Below are 21,673 nucleotides of genomic sequence, written 5' to 3'. Positions count from 1 at the left end.
AGATGGTATCTCACAGATGTGAGACATACAGATATACAATATAAATATATCATTTGTCAGGATAGCAAAGAGTTGGACTTCAGACATACACACATGAAGAGGATTTTAATATTTATATATAAGGGTCATGACTAATTAACCATTGCAACTAGAGTTTCCTCTTTGAGTTGTATTAACTATGTCGGAAGAAGAAGTACAAAAATGTTGATCTCATTCCCAAATAATTTTCTTGATTAGGAGCATAATAATATTCATGTGAAAAAGGCATATATATATATATGTATATATGTATATATATATATATATATATATATCAGGATATATTAAATAGCTTTCATGTTTGGAATACATATTGCTTAGTGTAAGAAATGCGTGGTGAGATTATCATTTGTGGGCACTTTAGTAGTATGATATTATAGCTTACATAAGAGCCTACTTACCAGAGACAATACTATTTGTCAGCAAATTTCTTACTTGGAATCATTTGGTTTGTTTTCTTCTCCACCATTTGCATCAAACTCAGAACTATTGGCATGAGGAATCGGAGGGGGTCCTACACACTGTTAGAGAACACCCCCAAATGCAGGGAATGTTGATTATCTTCTATGTACAAAATGTCATTGGCATGTTTCCCACCCTTGGGACAAAATATCTCTCACTGCCAAATGTCCCCCTTGATGCCTAAAGTACTCGTGACTGAGAGAATACTTCCCTGAATACATTTTTATTGTTTTCTGGTAATTAAAGGAATAAGAATGTATTTAAAAATTACTAAGATTATAGAAAGAAACAAAGAAACTTTAGATGGTGAGTATTTTATCTTGACAAGTTACAATTCAGTTATTTTAGTTTATTTGATATTAAATATGGAGCACATATTAAAATTACCATCTTAAAGTTTCCTTTCAGTGTTCAATAGGAGCATTTACTCGTGCTGTAAAATGCTCATTTAAAATGCAGTTTTAATGTCCTGTGGTATTCAAGCAGGTGTCAAGGGTTATTTTATTATTTTGTTTTCTATGTCTTTGCCTCTTTTCAATATCTTTATAGAAACTTTTTTCATCCCAAGTCAGATTTCAGAAGATGGATATAATGAGATTCCATCTAAAAGAAAATGATTCCAAAATGATTTATCATTTGTTTAGAAAAGAATACATGGGGTCAACTTATCCATCCTGTAGGGATTTAATCAAACCAAAGTCCTTCTATATTGCAATATTTTCATTATCTGCCATATAAAGGTAAATCAAAGCCAAAAGACATGTAAGATTTCATTTCCCTAAAGAAGGACTCTGTACTGTTCTATAGCAATGGTATATTATTTCTGTTTATTTATAACAGCATGCTAGGTGCTAGAGAATTACATAAAATCCTTAATGCATTACGAAGTAAGCTATGTATTATAGTTAGCTACAATATACAATTCGATGTGACAGAATCCCAGAAAAAAAATATCAAAAAATACAGCATGATTTCAGAAGTAAAAATTAACAGTGAGGGAGATCAGAACATGCCTGGTAGAAGAAGCAGCATTTAAGGTCCTTTTATGGGAGAACAGCAATCTGTGGTGCCAAGCAAAGTAAGGAAATGGAGGTAGTCCCTAGCAAGGAAGTAGTTAGGCTAGAGGACAATGGAAAGGCCTGGAATTCTACGTTGAGATGTGAGCCGGTCAGAGAAGTGGATGGAAATTTACTGTTGTCAGCTCTATGCTGCAAGTTTTCATATTCTCATCTCCATGGTAACAATTGTAAGTCTAGGCCACACAGTCATCCAGTTTCTAAAGGGCAGAAATAGTTGTATGACTGTTAAACAGCAAAGACTAGGCTAAAAGTCATGGCAGTGGATAGTCTATCATGGTCTCAAACTCCATTGTAAGCAAGAATGACCTTGAGCTTGATTACAGGACTGCATTATCAGGTCCTGTTTTCATGGTTCTAGGGATCAACCCCAGAGTTTTGTGTGTGTGTTATTTGAACTACCAGTTGAGCTATATCCTCCACCCTCAAATATCCTGTATACCATTAGTTCTGTTAATTGAAGCATGAATGAAATGGCTCAGCAGGTAAAGGCAGTTGCCACCAATGGAGGGGGAGGGGAGTTTGATTCACATGGTGGAAGGAGAGAACCAGAACCCATTTACCCATTTCTTCAAGTTGTTCTCTGATATATATATATATATATATATATATATATATATATATATATGTACACATGCACAAATACATGCACAACAAGAGTGCATGATCACAAGCATGCACACACACCAAGATAAATATAAAACTTTATGTTATATGACATTTAAACACACCTGAAACCCTCATTCTTCTCGCCTTGCTTCATAGTACTCTCTAAGTGCCTGCTAGACTGCTCTTCCTGCATAACATACTCATGCATAGTGCTCTCTACCCCTCAGCCCTCTTTTAAAATCTAGTAAGTTTCCTAAAATCCATCAAAAAACATCTGCACCATCTCTGGGCTTTAAATCCCTGAGAAGCATCTCCAAATATCCACTGGTAATAGGGATAATGAGAATACTGTATTTCCACCTTTCCCCAAAATCATTCCCATCTCCTTCTCTTTCAAAGAGAGTGTAGGCAGATTTGAGCCCAGGGGTCCCGCTCAAACTAAGGCACCAGCCAAGGACAATACAGGCAGTAAACTTTAAACCCCTACCCAGATCTAGCCAATGGTCAGAACAGTCTCCACACTTGAGTGGAGAGTGAGATATGACTTTCGCACGTACTCTGGTGCCTCACATTTGATCATGTCCCCTGGAGGGGGAGACCCGGTGGCACTCAGAGGAAGGACAGCAGGTTACCAAGAAGAGACTTGATACCCTATGAGCATATACAGGGGGAGGAAATCCCCCTCAGGAACAGTCATAGGGGAGGGGAATAAGGGGAAAATGGGAGGGAGGGAAGAATGGGAGGATACAAGGGATGGGATAACCATTGAGATGAAACAAGAATAAATTAATAATAAAAAATTTTAAAAAATGAAAAAAAAAAGAAGTTGAGCAAATAACTCTTTTTAGTAGTTGGCACCACGTCATATGAAAACTTGCTAATAGCATGTTCCATGTGGGAATGAGAGTGTTAAATTTGCTTTAAATGTTAGGCTTAAAATTAGATTGATTTTTGTGCTAATGGTGCAATTTCTAGGTATTTGTTGTAATAACAAACGATACTTGAAATGACTGCTATTCAGGGGTAACTTTATAGATAATTAGCAGAGTGTCTCACTGATGCACGCTAATGAGGAGAGCGCTATTACTGATCAGAGTGTGAAAGATTCAAATGTAACATCATAAAACGCAGTTTTCTTAGTTCTGTAAATATATGTTATTTACTTTATTTACAACAGCCCATAGAATACTCAAGTGCGTAATATACTGGTGTATTAGATGAGATAAAATGACACTAACTTGAGCCCTCTCTGGAGTTCTCCACTATTAAATTTTATTAAGGATTGAGATAAAACAATTCTCTTTGGAGCAGGAATTACAGTGCCTGCTGATGATAAGTGAATGAGGAGGACACAGGAAGAGAGACAGCACAAATTCAAGGACAGCCTGACTGATCAGTGACCATCATGCTCTGAGCTTGCCCTGGCCATTCCCAGAGGTACTTCAGGTCACTCCACACAAATGCATAACAGAACAACTAAATGTCCTGGAGTGAGTTCTGCTGTGTGTGGAGGTACAAAGGCCACTCTTGCAATGTGTGGGTGAATATAGGTTTTGTTATTAGGACAGAAATCAGCCTAAGAGCCAAGTGTACCATTCCACAAAGAGACTTTTAAAAGAAAGAGGAGTGGTCCCCTGCAGCTCCTATGGAGCTGGCCATGGGGAAGACAGACAGTAAGAAAGGCGAGGCCAGGCCAGGCCAGGCCACACATAGTAGGCCTTACAGAGGAACTGAAAACTGGAGAGTTCCAAAGAAAGTGATGTTTTTATAACAAAAATCTGTGGGCATGACATAATCTAAACAAAAAGAGGAAATTCCAGGGGAGTAAATTGTTTTCACTCTGGTGTTCACTTGCTTTTTGCTGGGAGTAATCTAACTAAGTAAATTAATTGCTCCAGCAAACTTTGGAAAAACATGAAGATCTGTTCAAATTTCACAACAAAATTTCACATAAAAACTCTTAAGTTGATATTTGCTGTAGATAGGTTCAAAATTAAGTGTTTCATCAATAGCATGGGCTGAAAATACTTCAGTTGCTGAACATCTATTGCATCTACAAATGTATATTAATCTCTGTGCCATGCTAGCATTCAACAGGCAGAGGATATCCATACCACCTAATAGGGGAGATTTTGAAAGTTTCCAATACAAATAAATGAAGTAAAAAATGCACTAATTTCCATGATCTACTACAACACATTTCAATATAACTATATGTACTGAATTATTACACTGCAGTCCATAAACACATACAATTATTCTATGTCAAATTAAAATACATATGTAAACACACATTAATTTATCTACATATATATTACTTTCTTACCTACTGGTAGCATATTTCAAGTAAGATACCAAGATTAAACTAATTTTCGATTATGTGTTTCAGGTAATGACACAAACAGCTAATTATTATTATGAAGATAAAATGAGATAATGCATAATAAAACCTTGTATATAACTATATTAAATAAATATCCAGCAATAGTGTTGATAATAAAGCATTCATGAAAGTTAATATAATATGCTGATTATTAAAGATAAAATTTATATACTTGATAAATAAACACTGAATAAAAAGTAGGGTGCAGGTTACCAAGAAGAGACTTGATACCCTATGAGCATATACAGGGGGAAGAAATCCCCCTCAGGAACAGTCATAGAGGAGGGGAATAAGGGGAAAATGGGAGGGAGGGAAGAATGGGAGAATATAAGGGATGGGATAACCATTGAGATGTAACAAGAATAAATTAATAAAAAAAATTTTTAAAAAGTAGGGCGCTTGTTGAGCAAATATTGAACTTTGTAGTCTTTTAGTTCTACTTTGGAAAGACATAGAGAAGAGTAATTCAGTTGATTTGTAGAGAAAATCATGCACAAGAGACACATCCATATTTAATATGGCCAAGACAATAGCAAAGCTAAAGAATCCAACTAGTTATTCATTAACAAATGACAAAACACACACACATACACACACACACACACACCAGAGGATTATTTAGTGATAAAGAATGAAATTATGGGGGCTGCAAAGACGGTTCATTGGTTAAGAACACCGGCTGATATTCCAGATACCCCACATTCATTTCCTAGTATCCACATGGCAGCTCACAACTGTCTGTAATCCAACTCAAAATGATTTGATATCTTCACACAGACATATGCAGGCAAACACTAATGCATATAAAATAAAATAAAATATAAATTCACAGCTCGAATGAGCAGAAACACATTTAAGAAAAAAAGAAAGAAATTATGTCACTTTTAGAGAAATTGATGGAAAAGCCTTTTTAGTAAGTAAAACAAACTATGAAAAACAACATAAATCACTTGTTTTATCTCATATGTTGAAGCCAGCATTAAACAAAGACCTGAAATTCATAGAAAGATTAACTAAAGAATGGGAAACTACAGCAGGTGCTTTGGAAGGTGGATGCAACCAAAGCAGAATAATGCACGCATACATCAAATGTTTCATACAATTAAAAAGCATGCATAGTTTAAAGAGCAAACCATTAAGTACAGAGAAACATTTCTGTTAATCTGACCTCTGCCTAGTTGCCATTTATCTAGTTAGAAAAACCCTGACACACCTTGCTGCTTTCAGAATGGCATTAGCCTATGGTCGATTTGCTGGTTTTGGTGTTCCCCCATCCCCAAGCCTGCTGATGTCAGGTGTTCTTGCATTTATTTGCTAAATAATTATTAAGCACTGTCCTAATTATGAATATAATTCCCTACTCATGAAGTTTACTGAGTTGTTCAGAGTAATATAATAAAAAAGTAAGAAAGCAGCTTAAAATAATATAAATTGCAAATACTGAGAATTGTTTTGAAATGAATGATGTGAGAGAAATTTCTGAAAGAAGAAGGGTGGGTTGTGACAAAAAAAATGTGAAGGAGAGTGTTTGGAGATAACATAGGATGGAAAAATCTCGAGGCAACTTGGAATGTACTGGAACAAGCTGATAATCGCTATACTTATTTGTTTGCTTGCTTTCTATTTTCAGTGAGAGTAGAAATTTCCAGTGGAGGGATAATTTTGAGTGGTGACTTTTTGTGTCCTCAGAGTACTTGCTGAGAGGATACAGGAGAGAGCAGGAAGGACTTGGAGCCCTAGAACAGAAGCCACTGACTGCAAAGACCTCTAGATTAGCTGCAGTCAACAGGAGACACCTCAGGCCCTGAAGGCAAATTTTATGAACAAATTTGGCAGGAATGGCGGACATACAAACTGTGCTGATAAGTAGGGAGGTACAGAAATCAACCATGGCAGCCTGATCTTTTTTTTTTTCCCCCCTCTGTGTGGTATCACCTTACACACCATTTTCCTAAATCTGTGACCCAGTCTCCATATTTCTGCTGATCACTTTTCTCAATAATCCTCTCAAGTATTGGACATGGATAACTACATTTACACTGAACACCATAATTTGTAAAGTCATTCTATCAGTTGTACAAACACTATTCCAAGAGGGTAACTGAAGAAACAAAAGTATATAACAAGGACCTGGTGCTAACATTAAAAATAGGTAGAATGAGACTCAACAGATCTGACATGGAGAGATTTATTTGAGAGAAGTGGAGGGGAATAGAGGGCCTGTTTGGGTCATGAGGGTAGAGTAAGACAGAGACAAAGACAATAGGAGAGGAAGAGAGGGAGGGTGGTAGGTGGCAGATGATGATGTCAGAGTTGCTAAGCAACGTGGAGACAGATCAGATTGGCTAGTAGGATAGCAGACCAGCTTGTGAACTAACAGCTGGTGATGTGTAAAACCCATAATGTGTTTGGATTCTTGTCTCTGGGATATTGAATACTGTGAGGAAACAGGATGGAGCTCCAATGAGAAAGGCTTCCCTTTGAAACCTAGAAAGAAGCTTAATTGAAAGAGATGGATTAAAGTAAAAGAGAGATAGCCACCACAGACAGGATAATAAGGGAAGGACCAAAGTATAGAAATCTCTAGAAATAAGGAACCTGACTTTTATATGTTTTTACAGTTTGATGGTTCCACAGTACATGATTCCTCAAGGATAGTCTACAACTCTAGCAGCAGGGATATACTGTGTAGTACCATAAACTAGACACTGTTAACACCACAGCACAATAGGCCTTCTGAACTTTATGTCAGAAAGAGAGAAAAAGGAAGGGGAGAATAGATGATAGATAGATAGATAGATAAATAGATAGATAGATAGATGGTAGATAGAGTAGACAGGTAAATGATAGATAAATGATAGATAGATATAGATAGATAGATGATAGGATGAACATAGCTCAGTTTTCTGAACCTACCACCTTCCTCCTCTCCTAATTAACAACACCCATTCTATTTGTCCTACGAACTTTAGCTGTAATTAGCTTAACTTTTATTATTAGAGTTTGTTAACTTTGTGAGTAGAGAAGAGAGGTTTTGGATAATCTTATGTTGACATTTCCTGCTTGTATCTTGAATCCAGGATTTATCCTTCTCCCTCCTATTCTAACTTCCTTTCTGTTCTTGTGACAAACACCATGACCAAAAGCAACTTAGGGAAAGAAAAAAGAACTGTCATAAACTTTCAGATCACAATCTACCATTTATGGAAGTCAAAGCAGGTACTCAAGCAGATGCCTGAAACTTAAACAATGGAGGAGCACTGCTTGCTGCCCATTCACAGGCTCTTGTTTAGTCAGCTTTTACAACCCAAGGCACGTACCTAGGGATAGTACCAGCCTTAGTGAGCAGTGTCTTTCTACAAATATCAGTAGTCAAGGGAGTTACCCCACACACATGGCCACAGGCCAAGCCCTTTTGGACAATTCCTCATTGTGAATTTCCTTTCAGTTAACTATAAACTGTATGAAGTTGACAAAGCTAAATTGGACATCTCCCTTCTACCTCTTATATCTCCCTCAATAATGCTCTGTGACCTGGGCTCTTTCTTGGCTCTTTACTTTAAGAACCAATATGTCTCTGTAAATAAATCCTAAGAACTCATGCTATGGCATCAGCTAAGAACTCCGTATTCTCAGTTTAATTTTTACATGGCTTCAGTATGTCCTAGTCTATGTAACAGGTCTGTGTTTGGCTCTTAGGATTCAAGAGATGACCTTTGCATTGCAAACTAGGTGCTCTGAAGTTGGTGATTTTATTGTGGCTCTTGTTCAGGATTTTTCTGTTTGGAAGTACAGAGACGAACACTCCTAAGATGTTTCCACATTGAACATGAAGCCAAAAAGGATATCATTTTCATTCCTCATTTTTAAAACAACAGTAAACTATTTGGTAGTCTCGAGCATATTTTATTTTCAAAATTCTCTTTTTCTCTGTCTTCTCTGACATCATTCATGGACAATTTCCTCCTATTTTTCTACTAGCTCATTTTCACTGTTGGTTTTTTTTTTTTTTTTTTTTCATCACCTTCATATGAGTTTCAGTAGTGGAATTCCAGCTAGCCTTATATTCCTGCTGTCACCTGTACATTCTCACTGAACCTGGCTTTAGCATATCGCATATGACTTCCCAATGGATATCATTGCAGATGTGTTTCCTATATCATCTGTAATTGCCTATCAGGAGTCCACTAGTGATTGTACCAAAGAGCCTCATAAAAATGTGTCCCATAAACAACTCACCATTTATTCACATTGCTCCGTCTTTATTCATCTCTCATTTTGATGGGTAGTATAAGCAATTGCTCATGAGACAACAAAATAAAGAGACTCAAAAATCTTATTCTCTGAAGTGACATTAACCTGACCTCATTTGCAGCTTTTGAGTAGGGCTCCTGGATAGGCACTGGCTTTACATAATATCTCTTGCCTGGCTCATCATTCATGCTTTCATAATGATATAGAGTTTAGCTTTCATAGATAAGAGCATGACTACTATCTTTTTTGCTCGATTACTTCAAAGACCTTATGAAATATAACACAGAACATAATCTTTAAAACATGTAGATAAATGCCTTAAGTTCACCCTGGTTTCCTTGCCAGGCTTTCTTCACCTCCTGTTGCTCTCCTAAGAATGTGATTTTTCTCCAATCATGCTGAGCTTCACAGAGGTATTTGACTGTACGATGTTTTAAAACACATTTTAAACATAGTTTTTGACTTCAATGTTCTCCCTATGCTTCTCTATTATACTAGTCTACTAGACAATTAAAGACAAATTCAACATCACTTCTTCATCAGTCTACCTCTTCTTCTGTAAGTAATGTTTCTCTGTGCCACCTTTAGTCATCAAACAACAGAAAGTAGCACTGTGTCCTGAGTTTGATTTTAAAACAGGGGAAAATTTATATATATGTGTGTGTGTGTGTGTGTGCGTGTGTGTGCATGTGTGTGTGTGTGTGTGTGAGAGAGAGAGAGAGAGAGAGAGAGAGTAGGGGTACTTGTGCACAGGACAGTAGTTCTCATGGAAGCTAGAAGAGGGCATCAGATACCCTGTATATGGAGCTACAAGTGGTGAACTGCCCTACATTGGTGCTGGCAACCTAACTTAATTTCTCTACAAGAGCATGGAATATCCCTTGCTGTTCATAAATAATACCAGACTAAAATAGACAGATAGAAAGACAGACAGACAGATCATAGATAGATGGATGGATAGATACATACATACATACATACATACATACATACAAACATACATACATACATAGATATAGGTAAATAGACGATAGATAATAAATAAATAAATGGAAAAATTGAACTCTGGAGTTTAGTCTTTATAGCAATGTACCAAAATGTATTTTGGTTTTTAAATTTTTTAATCATAAATTGGTAACATTAAGGGCTCTTACACATAAGCAGAAACCTATGTGTTATTTTTGCTTGGCTGAAGTATACTACAAAACAAACATTTATTGAAAACATTCATATAAAGAGGGGAGAGTGTGCAATTCTGTCATAGCAGATATTATACTAATTGATTGGACTTGCACACAATTCTGAACTCAGCTCTCTCACTGAGATCTACATTTTTATAGTAATACCTTAACAATAGTATTTATCTCTGATCTCCCTGGTGAGTGCTAAGTAAGAAGAGCCGGGTGAAGTACATCTGGGCACACTGTGCTGTACCCAGAATGCAATGATAGATTCTGTTATTACTAATGAAATACTCAGCTTTACCTCTGCCACAAAACACTCTCAACTCGTTATTTGCAAAATACCTGTTAAGTTTCACATCTTTAGTATTTATTTTGCAATAAATAATGAGTCAAGGTATAGATTTTTAACATTTTCCTCTTTTTTCTCTTGATAGGTTTCTTCTCTACATGACAGGAGAAGGAGCCCCTGCCAGTTGTTTTTGTCGGAGATCAGAATTCACTCCACTGTCAGCATCGCCCACTCTTTTACTGAACCCTTCACCACCTCAGACCTTGAAAGAAACTACATTTCATCTTTCACCCCAGAATCCATGCCCTCTATTTATTCCACTGCACAAAAGAAATCTGAACTGCAGAAGTATATTTTCTAGCCAACACTCTTTCGAAAGTCAAAACTCTCATTTTATTGAATTTCAAGCTTTGTGCTCAATCAGAATTCACAATTTGATCCCAGAAAGAGATTATTCTTTAAAATATTAGACAGCTCTTCAGAATTAAAATGGATGTGTCATAGCTGTGAAGTGTGGGGACAAAACAGAGTCATATAATTTGCAGGGAGAAAAAAATGAACCACTCATTTAATTCATTTAAAATCATTGGTTTTCAAACTAAAAATATAAAGTTAAATTATACCTATTCTTAATGTTGAATCATTTATCTGCAGACATACAAATAAGATTTTTTCAAAGCCACTGTTTCAGGTACCTACTACTATTTTAGGGGTCGTATTCTTTTTATTCTATTTTCGGTTAATTATTTTATAAAATATCCATAGAAATGTGGACCATTTCTCTGGGAAATGTTTTCAGATGCCTGTGCATGCATGTAGACACACACACGCACATGCGTGCGCACACACACATAAACACACATACACACATACACACATGCACACTAATGCACATTTACACATGCCAGATTTAAAGTTCCTGCTATGTGGTCCCACTCAAGATACATCATTAACCCACATGCTTAACCCAAAAACACTCATGCTTAGTACAATTGTATGTTTGCCAGTTAATTTCACTTGCGAGGTCTTGGATTCTGTGATCAAATAATTATCTTTACTTACTTCTTCATTGTGATTTTAGTTCTAAACACAGTGAGAATTATTTCTCCGAATATATGAAATAATCTACTGAAACAATTTTTAAGTTTTGGTAAAGTGAATATATGGTCTCAAATAGGGAATGGTTTTGAACTAAAGCAAATTTAATTATATAAGAGTAGGTACCTGAATTTTTCTTCACATGGTACATGATCTTAAATACATGAATACAGCCAATAACTTACTGTTCTGCTCAAATTTAGACATAATTTATGACTGAAAAATAGATTTACTGATAATAAAGTAGAGAAATTATCTTTTTAAAAGTCTTTAAAAAATAAAATTCTCTTTTTTTTTGTTATTGTTTATTTGTTTGATTGGTTGGTTGGTTGGAGTTTTTTTGGAGGGAGTTGTTGTTGTTGTTGTTGTTGCTGTTTTTGTTTTTCAAACAGGGTTTCTCTGTGTAGCCTTGGCTTTTCTGGACTAACGTTTTAGACAAGGCTGGCCTAAAACTCACAGTGAGCCTCCTGCCTCTGCCACCTGAGTGCTGGGATTAAAGGTATGCGCGACTACCCAGCTTTAAAATAAAATTCTTTAAAACAGAAACAACCTCTAAATACTCCCATTGAGCAACGATGTAAACATGTAGTATTTTGTAACAGAATTTCTGTAACTGAGACTTTTTAAATATGTACATATGAATACAGGGAAATGATGCCCAAAGTCTTTGTTCTGAATATGCAGTATATGATTGCAGAAATCTCCCAAAGCTCAATATGACTGGTCATTCACCCTCTATTGAGGGACTTAATTATTTTCATATATTGTTCAAAAACCTTTAAACACATTCATAAATATAACCCCCATATAATATGATATGTGTAGGCATTAGTCTGATGGTGTTATCATAGATCATGCCCATCTGCTGCTACTCAATAGAAAAAATAATATTATAAAACTTCTATCTCATTTTTATATGATTAACAACCCCAACATATCCAGAGGATTAGTTAGTTCTTAGTTCCCCAGTATAATGGTTGTGGTCGCTGTCAACTTGAAAGAATATAGATTTACCTGGTAGAGGGGTCTCTTTGCATACCTACAGGGAACTATAATGATTGTGTTCATTGACACTGGAAGACCTGTCCACTTTGAGTGGCACCATTCCCTGACTGTGATCTTAAGCTTTCTAAATGGAGCAAAGATCTTGGCAACTATATATGCATTCACTGCTACTTCTTTGTTTGTTTTTATATGTAATATAACCAGTGGCTTCAAGTTCCTGACACTTTAATTTCCATGCCAGGGTGGAGTATATACTTGAAATCAGAGACTAAATAAGCCCTTTTTCTGAGTTGCTTTAGTATAGATATTTTAAAATAACAGGAAAAGAAACCAAGAAAGTCACTATTCTGAAAAATCTTTTTCTTTGTTGGGGCTTTCTATGATTTAAGTATCAAAGTGACTGTGGGCTCACACAATGAGTTTGGTCATGTTCCTTATTCTATTTTGTGGAATAGTTTGGAGAATGTTGGTATTAGCTATTCTTTGAATGTCTGGTAGAATTCTGAGCTGAAACCATCTGGCCCTGGGCAATTTCGTTTGAGAGACTTTTGATGACTGCTTTTAATTCCATAGGGGCTACAGGACTATTTAATTTGTTTACCTGATCTTGACTCAACTTTGTTAAGTGGAATCTATCAAAAATGTCCATTTCATTTAGATTTTCAAATTTTGTGGCATATAGGCTTTTGAAGCAAGACCTAATGATTCTTTGAATTTCTTCAGTGTTATGTCTCCCTTTTCATTTCTGGTTTTGTTGATTTGGATAGTGTTTCTCTGCCTTTTTGTTAGTTTGGCTAAGAGTTTGTCTATCTTGTTGATTTTCCCAAAGAATCAGCTCTTGGTTTCTCTGACTCTTTGAATTGTTCCATGTTTCTAAATTATTAATTTCAGCCCAGAGTTTGATTAATTCCAGCTTTCTATTCCTCTTCATTGTGTCTACTTCTTTTTTTAGGGCTTTCAGGTGTCCCTTTAAGTTGCTTACATGAGACGTTTCAGTCTTTTTATGAAGGCACTCAGTGCTGTGACCTCCCCTCTAAGCAGCGCTTCCATTGTGTTCCATAAGTTTGAGTATGCTGTGCCAATATTTAATTGAGTTTTAGCAAATCCCTAATTTCTATCTTTATTTCTTCCCTGACCCAGCTCTTCACTCTCATGTAATGTCTATCTTTGTGGCTGAAGTGTACTTAGTGTATGCAGCAAAAGGTTAGGTCCTTGTTAATGCATCCCCTCTGTTAGTCTTTGTCTTTATTTGGAGAGTTGAGCTCATTGGTGTTGAGAGAGATTAATGACCAGTGACAGTTAGATCCTTTTATTTTGATGTTGGTTGTGGTAGTGTGTTTGTGTGTCTTTCTATTTTTTGATTTGCTGTAGTGAAATTATCTATTACCTGTGTAATCCTGGGTGTAGTTAGTCTCCTTAGGTTGAAGTTTTTCTTCTAGTGTCTTCTATAAAGCTTAATTTATGCATAAATACTGTTTAAACTTTTTTGTCTTGAAATATCTTGTTTTCTCCAGCTGTGGTTGTTGAAAGTTTTGCTGGGTATAGAAGTCTGAATTGGCATATGTGGTCTCTTATGGTTTGCAAGTCACCTGCCCAGGCCCTTCCGGCTTTTATGGTCTCTACTGAAAAATTGGGTGTAATTCTGATAGGTTTACCATTGTATGTGGCCTTTTTCCCTTGTTGCTTTTATGTTTTTCTCTTTCTTTCTTTTTTTCTTTCTTTCTTTCTTTTTTTCTTTCTTTCTTTTGTACATTTAGTGTTTTGAATATTATATGATGGGAGGATATTCTTTTCTGGTCTTCTCTATTTGATGTTCTCTAGACCTCTTTTATGTTTATAGGCATCTCTTTCTTTAGATAGGGAACATATTCTTCTATGATTTTGTTGAAAATATTTTCTGGTCCTTGTAGCTGGTAATCTTCTACATCCTCAATTACTATTATTCTTACTTGTGTCTTTTTATGGTGTCCTTTTGTGTTAGGAACCTTTTAGGTGTGGCACTTTCTTTGATGGTTACATCAAATTCTTCCACTGTATCTTCTAGGCCTGAGATTCTCAACTTCATATGAAAACACAGAAAACACAGAAGAACTAAAACAGTCTTATGCAATAAAAGATAATCCAGAAGAATCTTCATCCCTGATCTTAAGCTATCCTACACATTAACAGTAATAAAAACATCACGGTACTGGCAAAGAAATACACTAAGTGATTAATGGAATAGAATCAAGACCCAGGAAAAAAACCCACATACCTACAGACAGCTGTTTTTGACAAAGAAGCCAAAACCATAGAATGGAAAAATGATAGAATCTCCAACAATAGTGATATCTACATGTAGAAAAATCCCAATAGATCCATATTTATCACGATGTATAAAACTAAAGTCCAAGTGGATCAAAGACTTCAACATAAAACCAGACAACTGAATCTGTTAGAAGAAAAAACAGGGAAGAGCCTTGAGCTCCTTGGCATAGAAGACAACTTTCTGAGCAGAACACCAACAGCTCAGACCCTAATATTAAAATTCATGAAAGGGACCTCATGAAACTGAAAAGCTTCTATAAGGATAAGACACTGTCAACAGAACAAAACAGCAGCCTATAGACTGGGAAAAGTTCTTTACCAACCCTACATCCAATAGAGGGCTAATATCCAAAATATATAAAGATCTCAAGAAACAAAACACCAGCATCCAAATAATCCAATTTGAAAAAATGGTATTCAGAGGTAAACAGATAATTCTCAACAGAGGAATATCAAATGGCCAAAAAGCACCGAAAGGCATGTTAAGTGTTCTTAGTCATCAGGGAAATGCAAATCAAAACATCTCTGTGATTCTATCTTACAATTGTCAGAATGGCTAAGATCAAAAACTCAAGTGACAGCACATACTCATGAGGATATAGAGAAAGGGAAACACTCCTCTATTGCTGGTGGGTGTGCAAACTTGTACAACCACTTTTGAAACCAACCTGACACTTTCTCAGAAAACTGGGAATAATTTTACCTCGAGACACAACTATACCACTCCTAGGCATATACCTGAAAGATGCTTCATGATACAACAAAGACATTTGCTCAACTATGCCAATAGAAGCTTTATTTATAATAGCCAGAATCGAGAAACAACCTAGATGTCCCTCAACCAATGAATACAGAAATTGTGGTACATTTTCACAATGTAATTCTCCTCAGTTATCAAGGAAATCATGAAATTTGCAGCCAAATGTGTGGAACTAGAAAAGATCATCCTGAGTGAGGTCACCCAGAACCAGAAAGACACACATGGTATATACTCACTTATAAGTGGATATTAGGGCAACATAGATGTCCTTTGAGAGACTCCACCAAGCGGTGGATTGAGACATTTGCTGAGACTTGCAACTAGACTCTGGGCTGAGCACTGAGAGTCATATGGAAGAGTGGGAGGATGGAAGGATCCTGAAGGGTCAGGAGCTCCACAAAGAGACCATCAATGCAATGGATCTGGACCAGGGGAAGTGGGATGGGGCTGCACAAACTGATGCACCAAACAAGAACAGTACCTGCAGAGAACCTAGACCCCACTGTTCAGATATATTAGATAGACAGCTCATTATCCACATGAGAGCAGAGACTGCCTCTGACATGAACTCTGATGCTCATGCCCTCGATTTGACCATTTCCCATTGGCTTGGCAACCTTGATGGCACACAGAGGAAGGGCATGCAGGCTATCCTGATAAGACCTAATAGACTACTGTTAGATGACGGGGAAGGGTGGCCCATCCCTATCAGAGGACTAGGGGAGGAGAATAAGGTGTGAAAGTGAGGGAGGATGGGAATGGGAGGATATGAGCAAGGGAGTAAGAATCAGAATGTAGTGTAAATAAATTATAAAAAATGAAAAGTAAAAAAGTTGGCATTTAACTATCCCCCAAGTAATATTTGAAAATTTTAAATGAAGAAATTTTCCTGTACAGAAGGCTGTAAGACAGCAACTTCAGTTATGAACATCATAATCAGCACAGAGACAAAACATGGTTGTGTCTATATGACAGAATCCAGGGAGAGTAACATTACTACTGTGACATGACTGCCAAGAATGCTAGGCCATAATTTAATCACAAATAAACATCAGTCAAGCTCAACCTGAAGGACATTCTAAAGAAAGAATGGCATAAATTCTTCAAACGTATCAACCTCCTGACAATAAAAAAATGAGAAACTGATCACACACAGAGACACAAAGAGACAGACGCATACACACAGACACATATTGGAAGATATAACCTATAACTAGACATTTTGCTGTTATGTTCGTTATTTGAATTATGTAGAAAGTTGTGTGGAGATTATTATACAATAAAGATGTATTAAAAGTCATTTTGATTATTTTATTGTAGCTGTGTGGGAGAATTTATTATGGGAAAAATTTAGAGCTGGAATGCATTAGAGTGGGATGAGCATCTGCCCAGTCCAAAGGAAGTCCTAGGTTAGATCTTAGCAGTGCATAAATTAAGGCTTAATGGTGCAGATCTCTAATCCCAGAAATGGGAAGTAGAGGCAGGAAAACTCAACAGCCTATTCAATATTAGACCTTGTTAAACATAATTAAAATATTTAGAGAATGTAACATAAAGTCAACATTGAATTCAGGGAAAATGTGTTGTATTTGCTCTAATTGAAAAAAATACCTTATAGATATTTTTTATAAAAGAAATTTTAAATAATTTGAAAATACTTAGCTAGTTATGAATACAAATATTAAAAAGCGAAACTATTCAAAGGTACTATAAATAGATTGTTTTAACAGCCTTGCCATGAACTATCTAGCCTAACTCTGTAATACATTTTTCATATAAATTTTATTTTCATACTCTTTAAATATCTCTCTAATTTTATGTAATATTGCATGGAAGTATGGATGATAAATGAAGCTTTCTGATAACATTGGTTTAGAAATCTCCCATATTTGTTGAGAAGTTGTTATAGATAATAATCATGAGTTATACACCTTTTTCTGATATTTTAAGGCTACAGCAAATTTATTTCGGAAGTAAACTTACTTGCTACCTGTGAATTTTGGTACATTGAGAAATTTTTAAAAAACACAAATTTCATCTGGTATTTGGAATATATAAGGTAATTTAAGGGAATTCTGGATCACCATTATATTGTGCTGCTCTACAGATTGGGCAAATCAAATTACTTTATCAGCTCATTAACTTACTAATAAATACACATGAGAACTTAGTCAGTAGGGATCATTTATCATCATACTAATAAATAGCAGTGATAGCAAACTTGTATTGCATTTTATTTAAGTCTACTGCATCTCACTAAGACAAAATTGTAAGGCATGCTAAAATATAACCAAATAGAGAACACTAAACGCCTACATTCTCATATAAACCTTAGCTTGCTCATTATGCTCATTATTTGTGACTTAAAACAGATTTATAAGTGCTATTTAGTGTTATGCCCAATAGGACAAACATTTGATGTTTTTCTACTGTTTAAGTATACTTCTAAAATAACATCCTCATGGAAGTTTCATAGATGTTCAAGTGAGATCACCACACCTTAACAATATCTTGCATCTGGGGATGGAATGAATTTCCCACATGTCAGCTTCTTGTTGTGCATTTTCAAACATCATTTTTCTCAGTGTCAGCATGCCCCTAGTTCCAGGAGCTAAAGCACATATTAACATTAGAATGAATTATGAGATTGTACCCTTGAACTACAGTGACAAGTACAATGGCACAACCACTGATAGTAGTACACCTTGAAACTACTACTACATTGGGGTGGCTAGTAATAAAATCAATGAATCTGTCAATTGCATAAATAGCCCTATCAATCCCAAATTAAATAACCCTGTTCACCATCCCCTTGGCTTGATTCCACAAATCTAGCAACCACTCTAGCAGGAGTTGAAACAGGATTACATTGTTGCAAGTGAAATGTTTAAGAAATGTCTTTCGCAACCTCATAAATCTCTAAGTCAAATAGCAATTAATCATTAGGAGTCCTAGATAGAATAAGATGAGGAGAGAACAGTGTGTAGGAAATGACAGAGTGATAGTGATAAAGATTTATGTAATCAAAGAAGATAAATATTAATAAAACAACAGGGATATCATTCATGACACATGTTAGTTCCAGAAACAAGTCCATTACACCCACTCTATGGAAAAAGAGTTATAAGCATGATAGTATTAGGAAAGGAGACAAAGTAGAAATTTTCCACTGAAACATTTGAGAACATGAAATTTTCTCTTTACACAAACTCCTTAAGCATAAAGAAAAATATGACAATATGGTCAATGGATAAAAGCATTGACCCTCTATTGTGGAGAGAAGTGTTGCCTCTAGAGAGCTGTCCTACAACTTCCACACAATTCCACCCACATGTAAATACACACACACACACACACACACACACACACACACACACACACACACACACACACACAGAATCAACCAATCAATTAATAAAGTAGCTTTTTAAGAAGAAAAAAGAACAAGGACAGCTATGTGATTTTTTTCAGGAAGATATGAGCAAATACATATCAACTTCAGACAGGGCAATGCTGACAAACCAAAGGAAAAATATACTCAAGTCTAATTTGCTGAACCAATGGGTTTGTTGGGATTATTTATAGAACCATGCTGGTTGAGAGGTTGATTACAGGCACATGAATGACTCAGAAGTAGGTGCAACCTTGAAAGGCCCACCCCAGCACAGAGGGTATTTATAAAAGCAGCATTCCTACAGCTCCTCTCTGTAGCAATTTTTTAAAGATTCTATTAATCTGAGGTGAACTCCACGGTACAATGTTTACATCTACACAATCCTTCCCGTTTCCTGTGATTCCTGAGTCTTAGAAGTTCTCATTTCTCTCTAGAAAAAAACTATTTCAAGTCAATGGAAGTAGAGGCACAACAATATCTACTAAAATCATGTCATAGAATTCAAGTGCCATAATATAAAAATCATCACAGACAGTAATAGTGAAAAATATTATAATTTATCTTTTACTCATGAATACAGGATAAAAAATTTAAGTCTATGTTGGAAAACTATCAATTTATTTTAAAATGACTCATGACTAAGATAAAATTACTCACTGACTACAAGATGCTTTTGATATGACAATGTCAATATAATGCGCTTCAGGAAATTGAGGAAGAAAATTATCATCTCAACAGATATTAAAAATTCTTCCTTAAAATGCCCACTCATGATTAACATGGATTTTTGAAACTAAGAAAGACAAAACTGATTCATGCTAATTCATGAATTAATGAGTGAAATACATATAAAAGAGAGTTTTCAATAGCATAGCTTGCAAGTCAGGATCAAAACTGACATGATTAATATCTATTCAGCACTGTCTTAGAGTCAGGCTAATAGACTCAAATAAAATAAAGATTATTGTGTCATCAAGAAATCATAAAAGAAGTAACCAAATCACCATTAACTGAATGTGGTTAAAAAATATCATGAGAAATAGTAAGAACTGAATGACACTGGTGGGTAGAAGTTCAATTTATAAAGTTTTATTCCAAAGGTATTAGTGTTAGGTCAATATATAAAGGGAAATATATAATAGTATAAAAAGATGACACACTGAATAAATAATTGAAATATAAGTGAAAATTTACTGAAAAACAATTTATAGGTGGAAAGATAGAATATATCGTGGATAAGAGGCCTCAATTTGGGGGGAAAAATAACAATGTTCATTTTCCTTAAATGCATCTACACATTTGTGAGGAATTAATCTGTGATATTATCTCTTACCCATGTAAACAGCCATACTGACACCCAATAATGAAAGAAAAATTAGCAGGAAAAAGTCATAACAGATTTATTTAATCAAAGTTTTCCATGATGGAGAGTCTTTGGGAATGAAGCTACAAAGTTCCAATGGGAAATGTCTGTTTTTATAATTTGCTCGCTGAAGAACAAAAAGCCACTTAGAACTGTGACTGGCAACAACGATGTTGCTCTAAGTGCAGAGAAGCAGAGACAGACAGACAGACTGATAGAAAGAGAGACAGACAGAGAAAGAAAGGGAGAGAGGGAGAGACAGCCAGGGAGGGGAGAGACACACAAAGAGAGACAGACAGAGACAGGAACGGGGAGAGAAAAGAGGGACAGACAGGAAGAAAGACCACAAAGCCTTGCTGTTTGATTTGATTTTTGGCCTGTGTGGCTTTCCTTCCCCCTAGGCCTGGAGTATGACCCTTCTTAAACAGAGATAGAGGGTTCAGGAAGAAGTGGGCTAAGGAATTTCACTTGGCAATTTTATTTTATTTTTTCTCTTTCTCTCTCTTTTTTAATTTAATGAATTTATTCAGATTACAACTCAGTTGTTATCCCATCACTTGTATCCTCCCATTCCTCTCTCACTCCAGCTTTCACCCTATTCCCCTCCCCTAGGTCTATGACCGAGGGCAATCTCCTCTTCCACTATATGGTCATAGGTTATCAAGTCTCATCTTGGTAGCCTGCTTATTCTTTCTTTGAGTGCCACCAGGCTTCCCCTCCAAGGGGAGGTGGTCAAATATGGGGCACCAGAGTTCATATCAGAGTTAGTCAATGCTTTCCACATAACTGTGGAGTCTGTCCTGTCCATTGGCTACATCAGAGTAGGGGTTCGATATTTACTACTTGTATCGTCCTTGGTTAGTACAATAGTGTGAGCAGACCCCCTTGGGCCCTCATCCACACATCGCAGTGTTCTTCTTGTAGGTTTCTAGGACCCTCTGGATCCTTCTATTTCCTCATCTCCTATATTTCTCTCACCTAGAGTCCTAGTCATATCTATCCCAATCTCCTGGTAAGTGAGATTGTTTCATGGGACATGCCTTTTGGGTTAGTGCCCAATTATAAGTGAGTATATACCATGTGAGTTTCTGCTTCTGGGTTAACTCACTCATTATGATCATTTCTAGTTCCATCCATTTGCCCACAAATTTCGGGATTCCTATACAGAAATTCAGTATGAGTTTGGGGGACTGAGTAATATTTCTTGGCCTTATGGTTGTCTTTGGACGTGAAGTTTTAGTTTCTATAATCTACCTCTGAGGAGAAGAACTCAGTCTTTATGGGGAGTCTTGAGGAGGGTAGAGAATCACAAAGGCCCTGGGGGTGGGGGAAGAATTAAAATGTGGGCAAAAGGAGACTAATTTTCATGACCTTTATTCAAATCAATATACTTGGCAATCCAAAGGGAAATATGCTGGATTTTCATATGCTGAGATAAAACATACTTCAT

The sequence above is a fragment of the Acomys russatus genome, chromosome 21, assembly GCF_903995435.1.
Source record: "Acomys russatus chromosome 21, mAcoRus1.1, whole genome shotgun sequence".
Classification (NCBI taxonomy): domain Eukaryota; kingdom Metazoa; phylum Chordata; class Mammalia; order Rodentia; family Muridae; genus Acomys; species Acomys russatus.
This window is presented reverse-complemented; position numbering follows the sequence as displayed.